Source organism: Lontra canadensis, unplaced genomic scaffold (assembly GCF_010015895.1).
Source record: "Lontra canadensis isolate GAN:19392208 unplaced genomic scaffold, GSC_riverotter_1.0 scaffold15, whole genome shotgun sequence".
Classification (NCBI taxonomy): domain Eukaryota; kingdom Metazoa; phylum Chordata; class Mammalia; order Carnivora; family Mustelidae; genus Lontra; species Lontra canadensis.
Window position 1 is genome coordinate 25,980,501 of NW_022631009.1, and position 18,922 is coordinate 25,999,422.

An 18,922-nucleotide genomic window follows, 5' to 3' on the forward strand; every position below is an offset into this window, starting at 1 on the left:
TTTAACTTTAGTCATAAGTTTCAAATCAATAGTCAAGTCTGTTAGTGGCCAACAGAACAAAAACATTTAAGGTTTCAAATAAAACAAAATAAAAATATTATTTTCACACAAAATATAAGCCACTACTAGTGCTATAATCAAGGTTTAATAAACAGCAATAGCTAGTATTCAACAAAAAAAAGCAAACAACACTGTATATTAGCATGCCGGTTGTAAAACAGTAATATAATAGATTTGCTTAAGCCACATACAACAATGCTCTGGCACTAACAGCACAATATTTACAAAAAGTAATGAAGCACTTTCAGGTTTTGTAAAAACAATTTTAAGTGTGATGTTAGAAGATCCAAACATGTAAGATCAGTAAAAAATAATGACAGACATGACTACTATCGAGAATGAAAAATTCAATATGAGATTACTAATTTAAACAAATCATACATGGAATTTTAAAAACTAAATACTGCTCAATCAGCCAGAGTGTACCAAGGACAAAAGTCAAATTTAATAATTAACATTTATTATATGTATTGTTGAGTTAGCAGCAGAAGAAAAATAATTCAAAGTTAATGACTGTTTCATTAGTTTCACACTTATTACAAAACACATTTGTTTTGACTTAAGTAAAGAACTGAGAGAAAAATGATTTTCAATTTTAGGCAAAGACTGTTGAATCTATGATAGTAACTCTGAAATGTTTAATAAAGAAAAGAGCAGAATTTGGCCAACAATCTAGAAGAATTTATTTATGCCATAGATGGCACACAGTGTGAATTTATTACTAAGAGACATGGCCTCACTAAGCTTATGGTGATAATATTCTTTAAAGTAACTAAAAAATTATATTTGTCTGGGTCTGCTACATCTTGAAAATATGTCAAATTTCAAATATGACTGTACCAGCACTCTTGAAAGCTGGAGGGAACTGCCTACCAAATGCCGTTAACGCAATTATATTTGTTTATTCAACATTTCATATGCCCCAGAAGAATGTGATCTGGCTTATATTGATATGCTTATTTCCTCTCTCCCTTTCTCTCTCTCTGTTTATCTCTCTCTCTCTGTCTCTCTAAATCTCTCTCTCTCTCTCACACACACACACATACACACAGAACTCTGAATTTCATTAAGTGCTATTAAACTATTTCTAAATACTAGCAAAATATGATCCTGAAGCTCGAAACTCATTCTTCACTATATTTCCAACACCTCAGATGCCCAGAACATAGTAAGCACTAAATAAATACTCAATTACACTTGGATAAACAATGTTGTCTCATGCCTTTATGGCTTTGAATTTTATAATCCTATAAGTCTACATTCTTCTGCCAAAGACATATTCCTTTTCCTACTTGAGATATTCTGGAGGCTTCTAAAGACATTTTTGTAAATCTTTCCCTAAATTGAGATAGATGCTTCTTTCTTCACTGTTCCTAGAATTCCCTTGGTTTTCATCTATTAAAACATATTAGCCTCTCTTGAAAATGTGATTTACTTGTCTGACTTTTCCACTTAAGTATGTACCTTAAAGTTGTTATTTCATTTTTGCAGTCTCACTTCTAAAATATTAACAAAATAGAGTTCCAATAATTATTTTTCAAAATGAATAAAAACTAATAAAATTTATATTTCCTTTGTGTTTGAGATATCAGTAACATTTTTTCCCAAATGCTATCATAATTTTATACTTACCCACAACTGACCTAATGTTATACATAAAATACTTGACCTTACACAAAATAAAGGAATTTTGTTTTTATCGTGGTAGTTCTCAAGTTCCTCACAGTCTTTGATGAAAGACATAAAATATAGAAGTTTAAAAAGTATTGATTTAATTTAATTTTCTGCCTTTTTACTGTGCTAACACTAATCCCTTAGAAATTTCCCAATCTCTTTTAGTAAACCGATCTCTTATTGCACAAGCTTCTCTGCCAAATTATCTTTCTTAAAGTGAATATAAATCCTTACACTGAAGTTTAAACCCATTTTCCTCTCTCTACATTTTTATTATAATGCTGAAAATTAATGGAAAGAATTAAAATGAATATGGAAAGATAATGAAAATATATCAATATTAAGTGGGCTAAATATTTAATATTTGATTACATAATGTGATCATTAATCATTCATTCATTTATTCTAAAACATTTACTGAGGGATTATTAAGGACCAAGCACTGAGTTGGAGACTTTCTATAGGATTAAAATATGAATAAATTAAGTTACTGTTTATTGATGTTTTAGCAGAAAAAGTTTTAGCCTTCGGGCTGACTAGGCCTTTATATTTTTTTCATTTTTATTGATAACTGCTCTTGTTTCTCATACTATATACCTTTATCTGTCTATATCATCTATTTAAATGTTCAGAAAATTAATGCTATAACTATTTAATTAATTTTTCTGGATTTATGGGTATCTTAACACTTACAGACTTCATTTTATTTCATTTTTATAAGTACTGTCTAATTGTTGGAAGTCTTTTAATATTCTTTCTTGGTCTACTAGAACAAGAATGATTTCAGAGATCAAAGTCAAATTTTCCACATTTTTGGGTGAGAAATTGAATCCTGGGATGCCTGGGTGGCTTAGTTGGTTAAGAGTCTCCCTTCAGGTCAGCTCATGATCTTGGGGTCCTGAAATCCAGCCCAAATCCGACTTCCTGTTCAGCAGGGAGCCTGCTTTTCCCTCTCTCTCTCCCCCTCCCTCTGCTCGTGCTGTGCTCGTTCTTTCACTGTCTCTCTCTCTCAAATAAATAAAAATCTTAAAAAAGAAGAAAAAAAGAAAGAAAAAGTTGAAGCCCAAAGGTCAGAACTAACCCAGTTCCTAGACTCATCATTCATTCTCTTCTTTTTTCATTCATTCTTTCACTAATTCATAAGTTGATTAACTGATTGATTCATTTATTCAACAAATATATGTATAAATCTATTATGTGTAGGCGCTAAGAATCCAGTGCCTTTTTTTTCAGTGCCCTTATGCCTACCTGCTAGCCCTTAAAACAACAAAGAAGTAGCCTTCATTATTTCAAAATCTGAAACTAAATCACAAACACTAAATCTCACTTCTGATGACTAGATGTAAGGACAGAAATTGAGCTGCATTTAAGATGACATAACATGGTTCACTTAAAAATAAAACAAATTTGTAATCTAGATATCCAGGGTCCTTTAGCCTTCTGTGGTAAAGTTTGAGATGCTCTTTCTTTTAATATGTAAATAATATTTCTCAAAATCCTATCATACTAGCAAAATCAAATATTTTTTGAGAATTTCCCAGAGAACTTATTTCTTTACTCCTTTGAACAATCTGAATTCTAGTGCCAGTTTGTTTATTTTTTTAAATTTATTTTTTATTAATTTAAAAAAAATTTTTTTATAAACATATAATGTATTTTTATTCCCAGAGGTACAGGTCTGTGAATCGTCAGGTTTACACACTTCACAGTACTCACAATAACACATACCCTCCCCAATGTCCATAACCCCACCCCCCTCTCTCAGCCCCCCTCCCTCCAGCAGCCCTCAGTTTGTTTTGTGAGATTAAGAGTCACTTTTAGTTTCTCTCCCTCCTGATCCCATCTTGTTTCATTTATTCTTTTCCTACTCCCCAAAGCCCCCATGTTGCATCTCCACTTCCTCATATCAGGAAGATCATATGATAGTTGTCTTTCTCTGATTGACTTATTTTGCTAAGCCATAATAACCTCTAGTTCCATCCACTTCGTCACAAATGGCAAGATTTCATTTCTTTTGATGGCTGCATAGTATTCCATTGTGTATATATACCACATCTTCTTTATCCATTCATCTGTTGATGGACACCAGGTTCTTTCCATAGTTTGGCTATTGTGGACATTGCTGCTATAAACATTTGGGTGCACGTGCCCCTTTGGATCACTATGTTTGTATCTTTAGGGTAAATATCCAGTAGTGCAATTGCCGGGTCATAGGGTAGCTCTATTTTCAATTTTTTGAGGAAATTCCATGCTGTTTTCCAGAGTGGTTGCACCAGCTTGCATTCCCACCAACAGTGTAGGAGGGTTCCCCTTTCTCTGCATCCTCGCCAGCATCTGTCATTTCCTGACTTGTTAATTTTAGCCATTCTGACTGGTGTGAGGTGGTATCTCATTGTGGTTTTTGTTTGTATTTCTCTGATGCTGAGTGATGTGGAGCACTTTTTCATGTGTCTGTTGGCCATCTGGATGTCTTCTTTGTTCATGTCTGTTCATGTCCTCTGCCCATTTCTTGATTTGATTATTTGTTCTTTGGGTGTTGAGTTTGCTAAGCTCTTTATAGACAGTTTGTTTATTGATTTTGGTGCCACTATTTCACTTTCTGTGGACCTCCTTTTTCAGTTAATCATTCCTTAATACATTATTAGCAGAAGGTGCTCTTTGTAACATATTTTACTAAATGTTTATAGGAAATGAAGGGAAATTATAGTCTGACACTGAAAGAGAGAACGTGTATAATTGAGTTTTGGTCATCTTAAAATTATCTAATTGTCTTCAACATAACAAATTTCTCATTGGATACTAATGTTCATAGGCCTCATTCTGTATCTATCTTGATTATGGGCACCCCATCTCTATTGAAGTGATTTTCCCATTTCCCCATTTCTTCAACCAACACCCTTCCTCTTACTAGTTAAGAATTTCTATTAATTTATTTTGAAGATTACCTCAGTTTAATTAACTTACTATAATTAATTTAGTCTAGGTATCCACTCTGATCATAATTCTAGGTCTATCTGTGCAGATTCACAAGATTTGCTTATTAAGCTTTCTTGGAAAAAAACAAAAAGTCCAAACTCTTGCAAGTTTGGCAATACCAACAAGTAGAATCTTTCCAGACTTTAGAAGGGGCTAGGCTCTCACTTATTTCACTATTGAATAATTAACTACCATCTTATACTAATAAATAACCAGTATTGAGATGTTTCAGGGAAGAATTAATCACAGTTCTTAATGTCAAGGTGATAATAGTCCATGACTTCATGTCACCTCCTTAGTGAACCTTTTTCTTATCAAACATTAAACCCATATGCAAGTAGCTCCTTGCTCCTTGATGTCTAAGATGATTCCTCCCACGTTATAACATCTACAGGGCACAATACACAATTTTGTCCAAGAGCCTGCCTTGATTTCTGGTTCAAGGCAGTAGACTCCACATATCAATTTACCTTCCCAGATTTACTGAAATAACAACAACAAAAAAATTAAAACACTGTTAGAACGTTAGAAAATAATAAAAGGGTACAATTAATGGACCAGCAATTCTAAAGAACTTTTGCAAAATAGAAAACCGAAGGACAAGATTTAGGGTGGTGCATGCTGAATCTGGATAAGTAGACATCACCTAGATCATGCTAACCTTGCAGACCATGGAAAGGAGTTCAGATTTAACTTCAAGTGCAATGAAAAGTCATTTAAGAATTTTAATTAGGAGAGTGACGTGATCCGATTTACACTGTTATAAACTCAGTCAGAGAGATTCTGGGAAAATGGCATTCTGAACTCAAGCCCAGGAAACCCACATTCCCAATTTCCTATCAACTACATCTCTGAAATTCAGGAAATAGGGCAAGTAGCTTGACAGAGCTGAAACAATGTGTACTTGTTGAAAGTCTTTGCCAAAATATTTGGAGGAGAAAACATGTAGAACATGTTATCCTGGTGGAGGAGGCAGGGGTACTGGAATTCAGGATATTCCAAAACCTAGAAGAACTATAAGGAAAGTCACACAGATGGACTAAGTTACTTCTTATGCCCAAGACTGGGAACACATTAAGACTTTTACCTGGATAGAACATAGATCAAAAAAGCTTCCTTTTGGTGTTTTAACAGAAACGTGACAGTTGATAAATTATACATCATTTGTTCATAAAATGCCAATCTGTGTACCTTCTATTATTCTTATTAGATTTCCTACAACATAAATAACCCAGGAAATCTGACCTAGCTACTAGGGTTGAATGAAGACATGAGAAGGTAAAGAAAAATATTGGTACTTCCACAGGAATGAAGAAAAACCTTTAAAGTAGGCACCCCTATGAACTAGAATTACAAGATGTATACATAACAATGCTCACTAACTTCAACCAAAAGAATGATGTCATTTTAAGTAGAATAAATTATAACAACGAAATGACTTCCTATTTTCAAATTAAAAAAATATTAGTAGATGAACTGAGAAAAAATAGTTACTATTGTGAATGGAATCAATGATACGGAAGAATAAGAGGAAAATTACTTCAAAACAGAATGAAAATTTTAAAAATATGGAAACAGTAAGAGAAAAGGGAAAAGATTCATAGAGGATCTAAACTGTGGAAACAAGGAGATACTGCAATAATATACATTAAAACAATAGGAGAGTTATCTGAAAATTTTATACTTAGCAAAGATATCAGGGTATAAGAAATGATATTTAAGAAAAAGTGAGAAAAACTCCACTATAATCAAACAAAGAATTACAAACAAGACTCCCAGATAATGGTAGGAAAGTAGAAAGGAAAAAATATGGTGAACAATAAACCTTCAATAAAAATAGTTTATATTTTAATTTTTAAAAATTATTTATTTATTTATGTGACAGAAAGAGAGGGAGAGAGCGAGAGAGGGAACACAAGCCAGGGGAGAGGGAGAGGGAGAAGCAGGGTCCCTGCAGAGCAGGTAGCCCGATGCTGGGCTCCATGCTGGGCTCGATCCCAGAACTCTGGGATGATGACCTGAGCTGATGGCAGATGCTTAATGACTGAGCCACCCAAGTGCCCCCAAAATAGTTTAGTGAACATAATTAATAATACTGTGACTGAAATAGTAACATAATTAATATGGATTTTTGGAAGAGAAGGAACTTATTGTAATAGAAAATCAACAGTACTCTAGATTTGAAGTTCTAATTTATCCAGCTAAGGAGTTTGGCAGTGGGAACAGCAAAATTAAACAGCATTCTAAGAAGTTTATTTTGACTGGTGTTGGAAAAGTGGGGCAGTGAGGTAAAAAGATTGATGTAATATGACATAGTATCTCATTTGAAGTAATACAATAAAAATATTTTTTGATTGTCAAGAATGTGAAGGACAAGGAGAAATAGTAGGACTTCTAAAATAACAATGGTAAAAAGGGGTAATAAATGATCTAAGAGAAAATAGGAAAAAATAGAAGAAGCAACAAAATAAAATAAATGGTAAAAATACATTTAAGTGGGAAGAATAAAAATAAAAATATAACCTGTTCCCCTGCATATGAATGATATGAATTCTGTCTCTTAGAGAAAGCAGCAGTCAGCTTTGTGATTATTTTTTATGAAACATAATTGAAACAAAGGGATTTTTAAAAGGTGAAAACAAGAGTGAGCAAATAGATACCAGGGATATATAGAAAAAAAGGAAAGCAGTCATGTCCATAAGAATTCATTTAGGATACAAAGACTTAAACAGGTTGCAAGTGAAAAAATGGGGGGGGAACCCTTATATAAACACTCGTTAGTATTAATAAAAAAGAAAAAAATAAAGGAACACAACACTCATCTTAGTAAAATAAAAAAAATTTGAGAACTAATAGGAAAATGGAATTAGAAAAATATAGGTTGAGATTAATAAAATTTTAAGAAGTAGGAAATGAGTTATTTGGAAAGACAATAAAATAGTTAAATCTCTTAATGAGCCTTACTGAAGACAAAGATGGAGCAAAAAACATGATTTGAATATGATTAGAAAAATAATTAGAGATTTATAAACAATAAAAGATTTAGAAGAAGAAAAATGCTAACTTTAGGCACCAAATTTGAAAAATTAGAGAGAATGGATATTTTTCTAGCAAAATTTAAGTTAATAAAATCTATGAAGAGATACAAAGTATGAGTAGATCAATGATCATGAAATAAATTGAAAAATGTATTTAATATCAACAATTAAAAAAAGCATCACACTCTCATGAACTTAGATATATAAACCTCTGTGTGCTTAGGTTTTCTCATCCGTAAAATGTGAATAATAATGTCTACCTCACTTAGTCGCTGTGATGATTAAGTTAATATACATAAAATGCTTAGAATAGTCTGCAATATATTAAGCTTCATATAAAAGTTAGCTACTCTGATATTGAAGAAGATATAATCCTAATGCTATTTAAATGATTCAGGCATTAGAAAAAAAGATGGAAAATTCCTCACTGAAATAATTCCTAAATTTGATTATGAGAAGACAAAATAGAAAATTATAGACCAATTTTCCTTATAAATAAAGCTATATTATTTTAAGTATAATAAAGCAAATTGAATCTAGCATTAAAAAAATAATCATTATTAGAAAATATTACTTATTCTAGGAAAGCTAGAATGAGCTTATATCCATAAATATAATTAATCTCAATGAATTAAAGGAGGAAATCTTTATGAATAGGAAAAGTGAATGCTTAAAATAATTTTATCAAATTTAGCTACCATTCTTAATTTTAAAAAACTGAAATGGAAAGAAACTAACTAAATATGAGAAAGGATGATTTCACAGCAACAAATAATACTCATTCTAAATAGGGAAAATCTATAGTCCAAGATTAGGAACAATATAGGGATTCCTCCTGTTAACATTATTTTCAGCTCACCAACAACATTATCTATGATCTTCCATGTTTTAGTTTTATCATCAACACTTAAAACTATATAATACCCTGCATATTTTAGTTATTTTCTTGCATTATTGTCTATGTCATATTGACCTTCAGAATGTAAATTTTAGGAGTACAGAAATTTTGTCTGTTTTATTTTCTGCTATACCCTCCAAGCCTTAAAGAATGGCTGGCACAAAAATTAAGTCAGTATAATTAAATAAATTCATAAATAAGTAATTTATTCCATCTTATTTTTGAGATAATAACTAGTGCAATAAGTTAAGAAAATTGGGTTACAAAAGACAAAATTATTGTGAAGACTGCATGTATTAAGAAAACCTAGGGACTCAAAATAAAATTTAAAAAGCTACTAGAACTAATGAGCTATTTGATAGGAGTTGGATTTTTTATTCCAGAAATTTAAATCTGAAGGGATATTCAAATCTCCACAGTAGTATATAAAACTAGAGTTGAGTCACTCTTTTAATAGTAACCTAAAAAATTATCATGGGATCTTGCTTAAAAAATTATCATGGGATCTTGCTTCTAAAATCCCTGGAGCTCCTTTAATTCACATTTCTCAATTCTATAATCCAGTAATAAGTTTAATTTTTTTTTTTTTTTGGCTTGAGTTAATCAAAGGCAGTTTTTGTCACTTGAGAGCAACACATCCTACCTGGTACAATATATAAAACTTGATTTTTAAATTTAAAAACCAGTAATATAAATAGATTTTTGGCAAATCTGACCAAAAAATTACAGAGAAAGCACAGAGAGTAATTGGAGGAAATAAAACAGGAGCATCACAGTAAAAACAGCATCAATTTCAGTACAATAATTGACTGAACTTCTTAGAGAAACAGATGTTCTGGCTAATTTAATTTTCTTATTAATTGACAAATTAAAAAGAAGTTCTTAGCATTTGAGAAAATTTTCATGAAATGTATTTCTTCATTTTGTTATTTTAATAAGCAACGTAAAGCACATAATATACAGTTTCTTTGGGATTCCCAGCATAATGTTTCAATTTTACAACATTCTGGCCAATATGGAATATTGTCATACCACTATTCTATTTTTTAATCTATGTTTTTATGTATTGTTCTTTCATAATCTTAGTAATTGAGGTATTAGTATTTTAAAAAATCAGTTATTACAAATGCTTTATTAAAATCACTAATACTGGGGCGCATGGGTGGCTCAGTATGTTAAGCGTCTGCTTGCCTCAGGTCATCATCCCAGGGTCCTGGGATCCCTGCTCCTTGGGGACCCTGCTTTTCCCTCTTGCTCTACCTGCTTGTATTCTCTCTCTCTGTCAAATAAATAAATAAAATATTTTAAAAAAATGTTTAAACCTTTATAAAAATAAATAAAATAAAATAATTAATACTTATGGCAATCTTCCCATTACTTGTTGTTTATCTTTTTTTTTTTAAGGTTTTATTTATTTATTTGACAGACAGAGACAGCACAAGCAGGCAGAGTGGCAGGCAGAGGAAGAGAGTGAGGTAGAGAGAGAAGTAGGCTCTCTCTACACATCTGGAGCAAGGAACCAGATGTGGCACTTGATCCCAGGACCCTGGGATCATGACCTGAGCCGAAGGCAGCTACTTAACTGACTGAGCCACCCAGGCATCCCTGTTGTTTGTCTTTATTCTCTGATTTTTTTTTTAAAACAAGAGGTTTTTGCTTTTTTTTTTTTTTTTTTTAATATTTTTATGTAGTCAAATGTATAATCCCTGATGGTTCCTTCACGTTTATGGTTTGCTATCTGATTATCTAGATATTGTGCTGTATTTTATTCTAGATAGTTGTAATATCTTCTAAGCTTTAACTTTGATACACATGGAATTTGTTTTCATTTTTGGGGTAAACTGATTATTTTAAAATAGAAACACTTTATAGACTAATCCTTCCATTCCTGAAACATAACATTATCTTTATCGCATATTAAGTTAAATCCTCATGACTAAAGAGTTTGTTTATGGACTGTCTGTTCTCTTTCACTGATTTGTCCATATATTTTTGCATCTGTAATGTACTAATTTTCTTAGTTTTTATTGTTCATCACTTTTCTAAATAAAATTAAGAGTAATTTTTGCATGTCTATTGCCAAAAGTGAATAAATCACTGTTGTATTTTGGTTGGAATGAAACTAAAATTATAGATTGGGGAAAAGGGGCAGACATTTTTTTTATAATATTTTACTTCAACATGTATCATCATACAATATTCCAAGTATAAGAAATTGAATAAGACATAATCCCTAATTTTGAGAAAGTTACAGTCAGTAAAATTTGCTGAATGTTTAGGGGGAAGTATCTTTTGGAATAATGAGATTATAAGGAACTGATGAATGGACCAAATGGATCTTGGGAAGATTCTGGGAACAGATGATGTTTGAGATGACCAAATTATTAAGTGTAAATGTTACCTAAGTAAATGTTGGGGATTAAGTAGAACAGAGTCAATCTAAAACAGAATAATTTTAGATGAGTTACATCACTGAACTAATTATAATACTTGAAAATAAAATTGACTTTGTGGTTTTTAGTATGAAAGTAAAACGTAAAATATACCTAATCAATCTAGGTATAGTCTTTTTTTGATTTAAATGCCAGAAAAGGTGGCATGGAATTTAAACAGTGTATATATACAAACATTCATACTTTTCTACCTTCCTCCTTCTTTTTATGACAATAAAAAGAATATAAAGAGTATGAATTCACCTTTGGGGTGTAATTATTTTAGAAAATATAAATAAGTATGAGGTAAAAATAAAAATCACAAAGCTCACTATGGGACAGTCCCTGGCTGTAATGACCTCACATCAGGTCCAAGTGTCTTAGAGAACAAAGGCCACCAATAGATGATAGGAGGTTGACTTATTAAATGCCAGGTTATGCCTATAGATATGCCTGAAATAATACTTAAAACCTGTCAAACTTTAAGCCCAGTTACGTTTATGCTTTAACCTGACCATTGTACTTCTATAGAGCATAACTGTTCAGAGGTTATTAATCTTGCTTATTGTAGTTGACCAGATTTAAAAGATTCCTCTATTGAAAATGCAGATGACAGTTGGCTTACTGATGGCAATGGTTTCATAGAAAAAGGAATAAAAAAGAGCTGGGTATGCTATAGTATTCACTGCTGCTTTGCAATTGCCAAAGTCTTAAAAATTATTTATACTGACTCCAAATATGCCTTCCTAGTCCTACATGCCATGGAGAAATTTGGAAGGAGAGGGGATTATTATCAAGCCATAACTTCCCAATCAAATGTGGGCCTGAAAGTATGACTCTTCTTGAAACTATACACTTACCTAAGGAGATAGCTGTAATTCACTTCAAAGGACATCAAAGGATATGACCTTAGAATCTAAAGGAAACAATTCAGTAAACCGTGCAGTCAAGTAGGCAGCACAAAATAAACAAATACTAAGTCTTTTACCAGTCTTAACTCCAATAAAGTCAGTAAGTTTAGTCTATTCAGACCAAGAAATTCACATAGCCCAGGATGTGAATGGAATGAGGATATTAGCAAATGCACAGGACTGGCTTGTTAATAATGAGGGAGAAATTTTTATAACTAAAAATAACCAATGGAAGGTAATACAGGGTTTACACCAAGCTACTGATTTGGGTAAAAAGATCATAGAGGTGACAAAAACTTTGCTAAGAGAAATTTTCCCTAGATTTAGGCTCCCTTGGTCCCTATTAAGTGACAATGGACTATCTTTTATTAAACAAATTCAAAAGGTGGTCCTCTAAAACTGAATAGCCCTTGCTATCTTAACTACAGTTAAAGGAAACCCAAAATTAGATGACTGTCTCTTAATGGGACCCAAGGTCTATGATGCTCTAACTTGTGTCCATGGCTTCACCCAGGCTGGATATGCCACTTGATTCCGTTTTGCCTGAATGCACAGAGACACTATTACTATTATTTTTAAAGATTTTATATATTCATTTGTCAGAGAGAGAGAGAGAGAGAAAGAGAGAGAGCACAAACAGGGAGAGCAGCAGGCAGAGGGAGAAACAGGCTCCCCACTGAGCAAGGAGCCCGATACAGAACTCTGGGATCATGACCTGAGCTGAAGGCAGACACTTAACTGACTAAACCACCCATAATGGATGCATTACTAAAACCAATTCCAACCTAGCCAACTTTCCAAATTTTAAATGATGGTGGACACATTATGTGTCTCATTGGTATGACCACCTAACATCTACCTTTGTTCCATCTTTCATACTGGATGATGTTGTTTGGCATATGGAAGCTTTTAATAAGAACACGGTCAAACCCTAAATGACAGCCAAAACAGCATTTCTCTACTAAATACTGAAGTAACACAAATGCATAAAGCAGTTTTACAAAACAGAATCGTATTAGATGTTTTAACTGCTGCACAAGGTGGAAGTCGTGTTGTCATAAAAACAAAACGCTGTGTGTATGTTCCAGATTACCATAAAAGTATTTCTGGCTTTCTAACTGACATGGATACTCAAATTGGTGCTTCAAAAGATCCTTCTCTCTCCTTTAATGATTAAACTCCTGGACTAGAAGACGAATTTTGTCAGCTATCAAAGGACTCTTACTTGGGCTCCTGTTTCTTTTTGTTATACTAATTACGTTTTGCTGTTTTCTCCCTCCTCTCTCCACCTGGTACTGAGACTCCTTCCCTGCCATAACTTCAAGCCAAAAGATGATCCTTTTGACTTGAGGAGCTCCACACATGCGGTGTCCCTTGGATTCAGCTGCTTCTGCTTTCCATAACTCATATGTATGTAAGCCCCCAACTGACAAATATTGACCCATAGGTAGGGATATCTATATGCCCCTATTCAGCAAGAAGAAGTTACAGATGATGAGCCCTTCCACCCTCAGCAACCTTAAAGATTTAAGGGCCAAAATTGTTCATGGGGGAATCATGTGAATTTCCTTACTACCTACAGCCCACTGATAGATTGAAACAGTCAGAGTGACATTCTTCTAGGGACTCAACTGCCCGGATGACAATACTTTGCTAAGGGCAAAAGCAATCTTAGCTTGACCCCCAAGACTCTGTAAGTCTATTTTAACATATAAAAATTCCTTTGGAAGCTTCCTTTATCTCTACTCCCTCCAAGATACATGTTGGCAATCATCCCCCAAGCATATGACCCACTGATATACATCTGAAGGGTCTCATGACTAAGGTTTTATTAGACAGTAATAAATGACCTTTTCCCAACAATAGCTAGCCCCTCAAGGTCCTGGAAACCCAGCTTCCAAAACACTGGGGCTTACGCTATCCCTAACACCCTCCCAACCTGAAAGTGTATAATGGGTCACTGCTCAAGACCCCAGTGCAGCTCTTTCTGCCCACGGGTCCTGTCCCCACGATCTAATAAAACCACCTTTTTGCACCAAAGATGTCTCAAGAATATTTTCTTTCCTGTTGGCTTTGAAACCTAACATCTCTCTATATCATTGTATGTTCAAATCACTTAACTAGAACAAGTTTGCTAGGCGTAAGGTCACAGATACCTTTTCAGTAATTTAACTTCCCACATAACTCAGATATAGGGAGAAAATTTGCTGGTTAAGCAGAAAAGCATCTGGTGCTCTTAACAATTAAATTACTGCTATAAATTATTAGTCACTATAGAGAATATTGAGTTGTTATTAATTTTGGTAAACTGACAAATCAGCATTCCTAGCCTTTAAATATGAGAGGTTAGAACCTGGATTATGCTAATGGCCACCTTATGTGGCCTCTTACTGACGATATTCTGGGCATGGAATGTATAATACAGTTTTGTAACAACAGTAATGATGGAGAAAACTCTCTCAAGGCCTAATATACAAGAGAAGTCATTTTAGATTTCTTTCTAAGTCAACATGACTGTATATAAATTTTATTCAAACTAAAGCCTGATTTATGGCCCTCCATCATGCATTGTATGTCCAACTGTTTTGTGAACGAGTAGCCTAAAAGAAGCCCATTTGTCCTTGAGATAATTGATCAATCCTCCTACTCACTGAATTCCTTTGTGATAAAACTTGCGATTTCTCCCTATATGCTAATCTGTAATCCTTTGAGCTTCTACAAAATGTAAAAAACAAAACAAAACAAAATAAAACCCTGTAGAAACTGTTCATTGTCCAAAACACTTTATTTCCTGTAAAGAGTGTGTTTCCTGGGCAGCTGTCCTAACGTGGGCTTGAATAAAGCTCCCTTTTTTACTTTTAGCTGAAAGGTCTGTTCAATTTCCATCAACAGTAACAACAACAAAAAGTAATTTTACTTATATTTTCCTCACTTAACTAACATGTTTTTGGCCAAGTTTGTCTGACTCTTTATGACAACAAGGCCTGGGGAAAACTTAGAGGACTTTAGGATATGTCAGACGTGGACAAACAGTAAGTGCATGAGATTAAATGTTAACCTGTGGTTTCCCATCATGAATGGCAACTGAAAATATAGTGAAGACAAATCTCCTCTAATGTCTCTAAATTAAGCTATCTCCCACATTTTTTCTATCAGGAATAAATAGGTTCATGGATTTCATCTACTGAGAGTTCATCTGGGAGTTGTAAGGAAATGACAAAGAAAAGTGGAAGAAGAAATAGGAGATGGAGTCTAGAAACTATTGAGTAGTCATGAGGAACACAGAAAAACTTCATGGTCACTAGCAAAATTTGCAATGAGCATTTTTTTTGTACAAATACTAGCTCTTCTCTCTCTTTTGTACATACAGACACATGCACACTTCAACTCACATTTAAGTAAAAATAAGCTATGTAATTAAGAAATGGCATTATACAAGTTTGTAGAACAATAATAGTCATTCAAAATCTAGCACAGTGGCCATTGACTTTAAAAAAAAGAAAACTAAAATGAAATAAATATATAGTATTATCTGACTTGAGTCTTGGAAAAAAAAATAAGACAATGAATTTATTAACTTTGGACACATGACAGGTGGAGACGAATTGGTCATGGTAATTAGCAGAAGAACTAATTTATTCTAAATGGAATTTAGTTCAGTTAGAGGTAACAAGTACAGCATTATGCGTATGAGTTGAATATCCTTGCTGTGGTTTCCAGATTTTACAGACTAAATACATAAAATACATACATACTCAAGAAAACTTTTGGGAAAATAATGAAGAAAATGTAGGGAAAAGACAGAGAAAGCCAAAACGGAACCTAAGAGAGGTGAGAGAAAAAATTTATTTTTCAACCTACCTAAAAATTATAACTTGGGACTTCATTGAACTGGTACATTATCTTCCAATTTGCAGGAAAAACTATTTGATCTTGAGTTCCCATTTAGGTGATTAAGAACAAAGTTGTAAATGTTAAATAAGTAATGATTTATTGCAAAGGAAATATGTTTAAAAGGTAGGCTAATGTCTATAACAGAATAAAAGGGAACTAAAGAATTAAATTCCTCTTTTCAATTCTTTAATGAGAATTAGCTTAAGACCCTATACTTAGGTTTTTTTCTTATCCTGATATCTAATATAATGTTAACAACGAACTGAATTCTCCACTTTTCAGATCCCTGCTTAATGTGACCTTTAAAAACTCCTTTCTCCCTTTTCTTCATTTGAATCTTTGTCTTCTAAATCTTTAGCTCATTATGTAATGGTAAGATTCTGTCCCCTGTGATGACTTCATTATTTTTTACCTCATAGCTCACTGGAACCTTCTCAGTATAAGAAAGTGTTAACTAAATATAGATTCTTTCTGTATAGTACATGTGAAATTCAAATATACATCTAACATTTAAACAACATAATTTGCACAGGGATGCTAATGGACTTGATGAAGACAGGGCAAAGTGGAAATGGAATGCCACGTCATTATTACAGTAATTTTTCAGCCATCTTTTCATTAGTAAAAATAATGCCTCATGCTTTCTAATTTATAAACACATTTTCATGTATTATTTCAATTTAACTTTCCATTTCTGTGATTTAGACAGACATTTTTCAGGTGAATGAAACTTGGAGAGGTTGAGTCACTTCAGCTTTACAAAGAGCTGGGCCTGGGGCGCCTGGGTGGCTCAGAGGGTTAAAAGTCTCTGCCTTTGGCTCAGGTCATGATCCTAGGGTCCTGGGAAACAAGCCCCGCATTAGGCTCTCTGCTCCATGGGGAGCCTGCTTCCTCCTCTCTCTCTGTCTGCCTCTTTGCCTACTACTTGTGATCTCTGTCTGTCAAATAAATAAATAAAATCTTTAAAAAAACAAAACAAAACAACAACAACAACAAAAAACAAAGAGCTGGGCCTAAGAATCCAGCACTGCTGAGCTGATTAACAAATTGTAACTACTTTTGGGTTTGATCTTCAGTTTAAGCAAAAATTGGATGCTTATTTTCAAAACTATTTGAAAGGAGCATGCAAAAACTTAGGTGAGGAAATTAAAAAGAAAAATTCAGTGGACTCTCTGCCCATATTTTGATGTCTGACCAAATGACATCTGTGGCTGAAACAATGCCATTTGTTTATCAAACTCTATTTTTTTTCCACCCTGGGTACACAGAGTATATCTCCAAACCTCCCTCTTCTAGCAGGTGGGACCATGTATGACTAAATTCTGGCAAACACAATATGAAAAATTTGGAAATGATATATACTGCTTCTATGTGTGGTCTCTAAGAATGTACCCATATGTTTCTCTCTCTCTCTCTCTCTCTTTTTTTAATCTGTTTGCCAGATGCAATGGATTTATCCAAGGTCTTCAAGACCTGGGGATAGTGGAACCTGTACATGAAAGAGCCTGATGCCCTGGGTGACTTCATGGAGCAGAGGCCTCACTGCCTTCCTATATCAATTATGAAGTCAGCAAGAAGTAGACCTTTAATCTGTTAAACTGCTGAAATTTGGCACTTGTTTCTTATAGCAGTTACTCTACTCTGTGCATATGAACAGTTGCAAAATATTTTGTTTTGACTTGAGTTGAAGTGAAGCTCTCACATCTCCTGTCTGCTTCTGCTTTGGGTCATTACTTCCAGGAGAGCAATCTGAAGAGACTAATAGTGTCTCAGCACATAGAGAGCAACCCTGCTCCTCTCTTTAGTGTAGCACTTATAGAATAAATAAAAGTAGTTTAGAGTAAATTTAAGTTGAAAAACCATATAATTCATACCATGGATTTCCCTATATTTGTAACTTTTTGAACATCATCTTGTATAATTTTTATAGCAACACTGTGAACTGGATATTATTATCTTAATTTTATGGATGAGAACTCTTGAGGCACAGAGACATTAAGTAATTTGCCCAATCTGTCACATATAGATTGAATAGACCTAACATTCAAATTTAATTCTGAAGGGCTCCAAAGCTCCTCAAAATGGATTGCAGCAAGGTCCATCTTTCTCTTAATACTCCCTTTAGGCACTATCACCCCCCACCAAAGAGGAAAAGAGCCTCATATCACATCATAACTTTATCTTCTGGGCTTATAATGCGACCCTCTTCAGAAAGCATAATAGAGGACAATTAGCTGTATGGAAAAGAGAATATAATAGCTCTCATTGATATTTGGGGCATCTGAGTTTACAGTAACACTTAAAAGACCAGCGTATCCTTAATTTACCTTACCATTTAGAAATAGAAAAATTATTTCTTTCCGATTTTTGCATCAGTTCTGGTGGCTGTTCTAGCAGGATAAAATTGCCTTGAAAGCAGTCAATCATGATCTTGTCCTTATCATGGACATTTCTCACAACTGAACAACATATGGTTAATTCAGTGAGTGTCAGATTGCTGACGGAATTTTTTCTTGTCCAGTATTCATGTATTCGGCTGGCTGACAAAACGCTTTATTGAGTTTGCAGAGTACAATTATAGTTTAACATTCCACAACAAATATATATAAAAATATGATTTCCATTGAAATTCAGAAAATATACATTGCTAAAATTAAAGTGGACCAACTGTCTAGCTTTTCCATTTTAAGTCTAATTGAATCTCAAAATTATGTTTTCCATAGAAAAATACCCAAGTAAGGTAATATTGCAAATGATGCAATTGTTAATTTAGCAGACTTCAAATAAAAAATTGCAGAAGGAGAAGCCAAATTTTCAAAATTAATAGCCTCTTTTACTACCAATTGTTGATTTTAATTATTTCTATTTTGTCTCCACTTATTGATTTTTCTAAGATTCTTGCAAAAATAGAAAATCTTATTTACTTATCTCTGGATATTATGAAAATGGGGCTTTACTGTATGTTCTGTAATATAAAATGAAAGGTATTATTTTCATAAGGAGAAATCATGTGCTTGAGATATGATAAGTTACAGAGTC